Genomic DNA, 6,559 nt, shown 5'->3' with positions numbered 1-6,559 from the left:
GGAAGTTCACGACTAGAATGGAATTTACCAAATTTAAATTTGCACTGTGCCAAATCTACAGATAGAGGAGCAAAGTCTAGTTTGGATTTGGATGAGATAGCCAACATTTTTTTTTTGTGGCTTAATTACAATTTTGACACTCACACACACACAAAAAAAAACACAAGAAGATAATTTGAAGTTATATTTTTTAATTCAAAAATTTAGCATAGAAAATAAATTAAGAATTAAAGAGTTGAGAGTGCTATAATTAAACATACCATTTGCTATATGGTAAAAATCTCGGTTGGGATCTGGAGACACAGCATAATGGTTATGCCAAAGACTTTCATTCCTGAGGTACTGAGGTTCTAGGTTCAATCCCCCAAACCATGGTAAGTCAGAGCTGAGCATTGCTTTGGTCTCTTTCTCTGTCTCCAAACTTTTTTCTTTGTATCTCTCTTGAATGAAAATACATGAAATATTAATTTATAAAATAAGCTGTAAGATGTTGCTATTCCTTTAACAAAAAAATAAAGAAATCATTACTGGTGGTATCACCCTACAAGGTTGACAAGGATAGTTCAAGGGAAGACATGTATACATTATTTATTAGAACTCCCCCTCTTTTGTTTACCCAAATGACATTTTAGTTGCAACTAACAATTTGGGAATATAAATTTGCTCTGTTTTAGAGACCAATCAATAAAATGACATGATGATGCATGCTTGTGCTGTGTCCCCATGCTAATTCAGTGGCTGGTATTTCATCCTACAATCGGTGACTTTTAGAAGATGGGAGAGAGACTTGTGATACTTGTTGGGGTCAAAAAGAACTTCTATCCAAATTACAATGACATTTCTCAAGGACACAAACAATCCTAAAATTTATCTGGAACCACAAAGGAGCTCTTACACAAAGTATTTGTGAGAGAAAAACAGAAAGTTGAAACACCAAATTCTTTTATTTTGAACCATATCATAAATGAATAGTAGTGAAGACAATGTAATTAAAGCAGATACATAGATATATCAAAGCAAACATAGATCTCAGAAATAAATCCACTCATATGTGGGCATCTGCTCTGTGAAAAAGGAAGTAGGACCATGTAATGGAGAAAAGAAAAACTCTTAAGCAAATGGTTGGTAAATGTGGAAAGCAAAAAAATGAAAGTAGAATGGACTGGGAGTTGGAACACTCAGTTAAGCACACTTACCACTGTAAGGACCCAGGTTCAAGCCCCTGCTCCCTACCTTAACCATTCTCAGATGGTTAAGCAAGTATGTAGATATCTTTTCCTATTCATCTCTATCCCCCCCCCTTCTCAATTTCTCCTTGTCCTGTCCTATCAAGTATAACAGAAAGAAAAAAAATTAAAAAGGATAAATGGCTGTGAGCAGGAGAGGACTTGTATTGCCAGTACCGAGCCCCAGTGATATAACCCTGATGGCATTTAGAAAAAAAAAAAGACAGAAATTGAACTAGATCACTATTTAACACTACAAACAGACATTAATCCAAAAAGAATAAAGGACTTGGATATAAAAGTTGAAGACAAAATACAAAGAATATAGGTGATACATTCCAGGACCTTGATATCAGAGATGCACCTAATTAGAGACTCAACTCCATTGACAAAAACAAAATACCAAAAGCAAGATCTAACAAAAGGGACCAAAGTAAAATTTAAAAGGTCACACCCAGTGAAAGAAACCATCACCAAAACAACAAGACAACTTAGCAACTGTGTATCCAGCCAGCAACTGATAATAAAAATATACACAGAACTCATACAACTAAACAACAAAACCAAACAAAACAACCCAATGAACCAGGCAAAAGACTGAATATAAAGCTCTTCAAAGAAGATTTATATATTACCCAAAGTAATATGGGAAAATGCCCATCATCTCTTATTATCTTGGAAATGAAATAAAAACCACCATGAGCTATAACCTCACTTGTGTTGAGAATTTCTATGTCAGAGAGATTGGGTACCACAAGTGCTGGTGAGAATGTGGAGAAAAAGAAACCCTGATATTAGGAATAATACTTTAAAACATAATGTTAAAACATAATGTATTATGCTAAATTAGGATGCCCCCTCCCCCAAATACCACCCTTAAACATTTATCTTGAGGATATGAAACACCATTTAGTAAGGACAGATGCACCCTTATGTTCATAACAGCATTATTCACAGCATCTAAGATACAGAATTAACCTAAATGCCTATTAACAATGAATAGGGAAGTCATGGGGAGTGTAGTCAGTGGAAGATTACTTTTCTTCTAAGAGGTGAAATTATCTTTGGAGACTGGAGTGTAAGAGCAAGGCAAATAAAAGCAAAAAAAGAAAATAGCCTAAGGAGACTACATTAAAATGGAAACTTCTCTACAACACGAGAAAACACCACCCAAACAAACAAAAAAGAAAAACATCTTGCTGAATAGGAAAAGATTTTCACATGCCATATGTTAGAGAAAATAGTGACTATTAAAACACATAAATAATACCCCAAAACTGGGGCCAGGAAGTGGTGCACCTGGTTAAGTGAACACATTACAGAATGCAAGGACCCATGTTTAAGCCCCTGGTCCCCACCTGTGGGGAGAAGCTTCACAAGAAGTGAAGAAAGGCCACAGGTGTCTCTCTGTCTTTCTCCCTCACTACCACACCTTCCCCTCTCAATTTCTCTCTGTTTCTATCCAATAATAAGTAAGTAAGTAAGTAAATAAATAAATAAATAAAATTTCAAAAAGAATACACAAAACTCAGCAATACGGCTCCCCACCTACAGGGGTGTCGCTTCACAGGTGGTGAAGCAAATCTGCAGGTGTTTACATTTCTCTCCCCCTCTCTTTCTCTCCTCTCTCCATTTCTCTCTGTCCTATCTAATAACAACAACAACATCAATAACAACAATAAAAACTACAGCAAAAAAATCAAGAGCAACAAAAGAGAAAATAAATAAATTTTAAACAAACACACACACAAACAAAACTTCAGCAACAATAAAAACACAACCCAAATCAAGAGTGAGAATTAATCTGAACAGAATCTTAATGGGAGGAAATATTTAGATGACCAAAAGTCATATGAAAAATGATCAAAGTCTCTGACTGTCAGAGCAATACAAATGCAATTAAGAAGGGAGATACTGGTAATCAGGTGGTAGCACAGCGGGTTAAGCACAGGTGGCGCAAAGTGCAGGGACCTGCATAAGGAACTGGGTTGGAGCTCCTGGCTCCCTGCCTGCAGGAGAGTTGCTTCACAAGCTGTGAAGAAGGTCTGCAGGTTTCTATCTTTCTCTCCCTTCTCTGTCTTCCCTTCCTCTCTCCATTTCTCTCTGTCCTATCCAACAACGATGACAACAATAATAACTACAATAATAAAACAACAAGGGAAACAAAAGGGAATAAATAAATAAATAAATAAAGGGAGATACTACCTCACATCTGTGTGAATGTTATACATTTACTAGCACAGAAACAACAAGTGCTTGTGAGGATGTCGTGAATAAGGATCCCTGTTAGTTGTCGATACAAATTGGACTAGTTCATGTAGAAAAGTCTTGAGATTCCTCAACATATTAATAATGAATCTGCTTTATGGTTTCACATTTTCTCTCCTAAGGATCCAACTAAAGAATACAAAAACACATATCTATGAAAATCATTGTTCACTGTAGCAATATTAATTTTTTATTATCTTTATTTATTTGATAGATACAGTCAGAAATTGAGAAGAAATGGGGATATAGGAAGAGAGACAGAGAGACACTTGCAGCCCTGCTTCACTACTCACAAAGCTTACCCCCTGCAGATGGTGACTGGAGGCTTGAACCTAGGTCCTTGTGTATTTTAACATATGCACTCAACCAGATGAACTACCACCTGTCCCACACTATTTTTTAAAAAATATTTATTAGTGATTTAATATTGATTTACAAAATCATGAGATAATGGGTAAAATTCCACACTATTACCACCACAAGATTTCTGTGTCCCCATTTCTTCCATTGGAGACTGCATTAATTCTCTCAAGGTCACAGATATGTGTTGACTATTATTTTTGTAACTGTCTATATTTATATCCATCCACCCATTTTCCCCTATAGTCCTGCTGTCTCTTCCTTTCTAAGTTACACCTACACCTATTACTACTTCTGAATGTCCTGTTTCCCCTCCTCCTCTTTTCTCTCTCTCTGGGCCCTAATAGAGTTGGAGTTTAGAACCCTCTGGTCATCTTCCTCTAATATTTTTTCCCCTCTGGGAGTATAGACCAAAATTCTTTATGTGTTGTAGCAGTATTTGTAATAGCCTAGATTTTAAAATAACTCAAATATCCAATGACAGATGAGTCACTAAGGTACATATATATTCAGTTATAAGACATACTGAAGGCTTCTCTTTTGCTTCAACTTGTATAGCACTTGAAGCAGTCATTAAGTGAAATAAGCCAGAAGGAGGACAGGTTCTTGATGATCTCCCTCACAGGTGAGATTTAGGAAACAAAGAAAAGAGAAAAATTTTAATTAGACATGATCAACTGCTGCAGATTCAAGGGCTCTAGAGGGGGAGTCAAAACAGCTGCTTCAAAGGTGTTAAGGACCCAGTTCCCTGCAGAGGAGGGAGAGGACAAATTAACAGAGAACTTAGGGTGCTGTCACTTATCATGGGGCGTAAGAAACCACACACCTGTGACAAGAACCATCTTGTAAATCATTTCCCTAATAAACTGACCTACCAAAAATAATAAAATAGTGCATCTTGTAAGGCAAAAGATAAGACTCTGAGGTGATTATGCAATGTGAACTAAAGGAAGTGAAAAATGATTATTTGATTGTTTCATTCAAATGTGGGATGACTAGAGAAAAACTGGGGAAAAAACAAGCAGACTATCATATAGACTTGACAAAATCTCTGGTACTTATCAAAGACAAATGTAGAGGTGGACAACAGTGCGAGTCAAGGGATTTCTTTGATGCAATTACACTGGAACTTTGGTGGTAAGCATGGTGAATGTTTTACACATGTAGATGTGTAAGGTGCTACCTAAGACATTTTACTGGACTGCAAACCCATATTAAAGTCATATAAAAAATAAGCAGGTGTGGTCTGGGAAGTGGTGCAGTGGATAAAGCATTGGATTCTCAACCGTGAGGTCCTGAGTTCGATCCCCGGCAGCACATGTACCAGAGTGATGTCTGGTTCTTTCTCTCTTCCTATCTTTCTCATGAATAAATAAATAAATTCTAAAAAAAAAAAAAAAAAGAAGCAGGCAAGTAAGCAAACCAACAAACACAAAAGTGCTAGTCTCATCTCCATCTTGTTAAGATTCAGTATTTGTATTATGTGAAGGTGATAAAAAGCTACAGAAAGATGGCTATGTCCAAGGTGGTCATATTCTTTTCATATAGTCCTCCAAAGAAAGCAATCCTGCAAACATCTTGATTTGAGATTTCTAGCCTCAAAACGGTGAGAAAAGAGGTTTCTGTCGCTTGAGCCACCCTGCCTGTGTTGCTTTTTACAGCAGCACCAGCAAGCTAATACAAAGCACACAGCCTTCTGTACCATATCCAACCCCAAATTACCTTCTGTATTTGTTCAGCATGATCTCCGTTGTTTATTGACCTTTCAATCAGGTTGTATGTGCCCTTCGCATGTCATTAAAATACACAATTATTTGCCCTTCATTTCAGGGAACTCTGGAACATGCTGGCTTTGACATTGTAATTGTTCTAATTTTCCCTGTCTGAATCAGTAGAAAACATGTTCACAATATTTATAAAGGTGAGAGTTGAAACTGAACTAAATGGATACAAAGCAGGACTGTTAATCCACAGGTAAATCCAGATACAGACTAGCGTCTGCGTTTGATTACAATATGCTGAAGATGCACATTTGAATCACCTCTCTTAGATGGATATAATAATAGATCCATTACTGTGAAAATGTAAATTGTGGTTGGTAACAGCGGGCAGAGACAAATAACTGACATTATCTATGAAAATAGATAATACAGGCTGCATCCATTTGTGAACTTTGCAGTTTCGTGAACATGATGTTTCTTTTCATTTATTTCAAAATTCTTTGATTTTTATCAGTGGTTTATTCTTGCAAACATACACTTTTTTATTAAGTGTAAACCTAAGTATTTTTTCTATTTCTGATTAGTGTACTGTTTTAGATTTTAGTTTCTATTTATTAAATTATATCCAAGTATAATTGACAATCGGTTGACTTTATATCCTATCGTCTTGCTAGACTTACTCTTAGCACTCCTAGGAAGTTTCTTTTTTAATTTTTTGTAAAGATTATATAGAAAATTTTATGGAGCTAATTATGTCATCTGCAAATAAGGACACACTTCTTTCTTGTTAATCTCTAAGCATTTGTTTCCTTCTTTTGCCTTGTTGAACTGGTTAAAACATTTGCTAAGAAGAAAAAAAAAGTTAAGAATGGAAATTCCATTACTGTCTTTTAATTTTTTGAGAGAAGATTTCAGTTTTTCATGATTAAACACCGAGTAATGCCAATTGTAGTTAAGTGTTTTGTAATCTCTGCCCACAATGTG

This window comes from Erinaceus europaeus, chromosome 20, assembly GCF_950295315.1.
Source record: "Erinaceus europaeus chromosome 20, mEriEur2.1, whole genome shotgun sequence".
Classification (NCBI taxonomy): Eukaryota; Metazoa; Chordata; class Mammalia; order Eulipotyphla; family Erinaceidae; genus Erinaceus; species Erinaceus europaeus.
The sequence above is the reverse complement of the archived record's forward strand: the minus strand, read 5'-3'. Positions refer to the sequence as shown.